Raw genomic sequence first — 2,257 nt, 5'->3', positions numbered from 1 at the left:
TGAACAAAGGGGGAGGCCAAGTGTGGGCCTGCCCAGCTCCCAGGCCCCCCCTTCCTGCTTTGTTTCTCTTCTGGCTTCCACACAGGGACTCAGGGCTTTTGGCAAGTGTGCAATCAGGACATTCTAAAACAGTTCTCATTTTAAAGATTTGGTGTAAATGTTCCCCGAAGCATGTTTGATCATGAATTCTAGTTTTAGTCTTGGGAAACATGGATGTAGGCTTACATGGATAGTGGGGACCCATTGGCCTGAGATATCCCATTCCCTGAGGACCTGAGCTCAGCTTGTTGCCACACCCTCTTACCTACGGTGCTAGTGGTCCAAATGGCTTATTGGGTGAGCTTGCGTGAGGGTTCACATTTATAGCAGGTAAGCCAATTTCTCAACTCAGGGGTAACCAAGGGTTTCTGTGTGTGTGTTTTTTTAATCTTTATTTATTTTTGAGAGAGAGAGAGAGAGAGAGAGCGAGCAAGCAGAGGAGGAACACAGAGAGAGGGAGACACAGAATCCAAAGCAGGCTCCAGGCTCTGAGCTGCCAGCGCAGAGCCCAATGCAGGGCTCGAACTCATGTTTGTGAGATCGTGACCTGAGCCGAAGTCGGACAGTTAACCGACTGAGCCACCCAGGCGCCCCGGTTTCTGTGTTTTTAATTGTGGGTCACAGACATGCTCAGAAATCCAAAGGTATGTGAATGTTGTTAACATTTTCTTCATTAGAATGATGATTTGATGACATATCGGATAAAGGGTTAGTATCCAAAATCTATAAAGAACTTATCAAACTCAACACCCAAAAAACAAATAATCCAATTAAGAAATGGGCAGAAGGCATGAATAGACATTTTTCCAAAGAAGACATCCGGATGGCCAACAGACACATGAAAAGATGCTCAACATCACTCATCATCAGGGAAATACAAATCAAAACCATGATAAGATGTTACCTCACACATTCCAGAATGGCTAAAATGAACAAATCAGGAAGCAACAGATGTTGGTGAGGATGCAGAGAAAGGGGAACTTTTTGTACTGCTGGCGGGAATGCAAACTGATGCAACCACTCTGGAAAACAGTATGGAGGTTCCTCCAAAAATTAAAAATAGAACTACCCTATGACCCAGCAATTGCACTGCTAGGTATTTATCCAAGGGATACAAAAATGCTGATTCGAAGGGGCACATGCACCGCAATAGCAGCACTATTAACAATAGCCAAATTATGGAAAGAGCCCAAATGTTTATTGACTGATGAGTGCATAAAGAAGATGTGGTGTATATATACAATGGACAATTAGCCAGCACAAAGAATGAAATCTTGCCATTTGCAACAATGTGGATGGAACTAGAGTGTATTTTGCTAAGTGAAATAAGTCAGTCAGAGAAAGACAAATATTATGATTTCACTCAAATGTGGAATTTAAGAAACAATCAGAGGCACATAGGGGAAGCGAAGGAAAAATAAGACAAAGACAGGGAGGCAAAGCATAAGTTATAGACTCTTAAATACAGAGAAAAAATTGAGGGTTGCTGGAGGGGAAGTGGGTGAGGGGATGGACTTAAATGGGTGATGGGCATTAAGGAGGATAGTTGTTGGGATGAGCACTGAATGTTGTATGTAAGTGATGAATCACTAAATTCTACTCCTGAAACTAATATTATACTATATGTTAACTAATATGAATTTAAATAAAAAAAAAAGAATGATGATCTGAGGGGGTCTGAGTATTAGATGTGACTTGAACATGAGTCAAATGAGTGGAGTCTGGTCACATCCTTTTTCTGATGTCAGTAATCCTTCCTAATCTTCATGATTGAGGTTTAGTGATGAAAACATGAAAGGCTCAAAATTATAGCAGTAAGTGAAGATTCAATGCCAGCTTGCCAACGTGAGCCTTCTAGTGGTCACCCAATAGAAGTGGCCTTTGTGTCTATCTGGATTCCTGATACTAAGTTCAGGAAGCAAATAGCTCTGGAGAGTGAGGGATAGTTATAGTAGATCTTGCGTGCTACTTATTAAAACAAAGGTTGCCCAAATGTCCTTAAGCTGTGGTTTTCAAACTTTTTATCCATCAGAGTTTTCTTCAAGTGAAATACTACTCTCAGTAAGCGAATATTAAGATGGATGAATCGAAACTGGGTTGGCAACTGGGCCTTCACTCTTGGTTTTTCCTTCTTGGCTCTGTGCACGAGCACTTCTGTGGAACCGTCTGCCTCTTAAGAAATGGTTGGGAGGCCTTTCGCTGAAAGGAGTGACTCTTT

This window comes from Lynx canadensis, chromosome B2 (assembly GCF_007474595.2).
Source record: "Lynx canadensis isolate LIC74 chromosome B2, mLynCan4.pri.v2, whole genome shotgun sequence".
Classification (NCBI taxonomy): Eukaryota; Metazoa; Chordata; class Mammalia; order Carnivora; family Felidae; genus Lynx; species Lynx canadensis.
Note: the sequence above shows the minus strand (reverse complement) of the source record.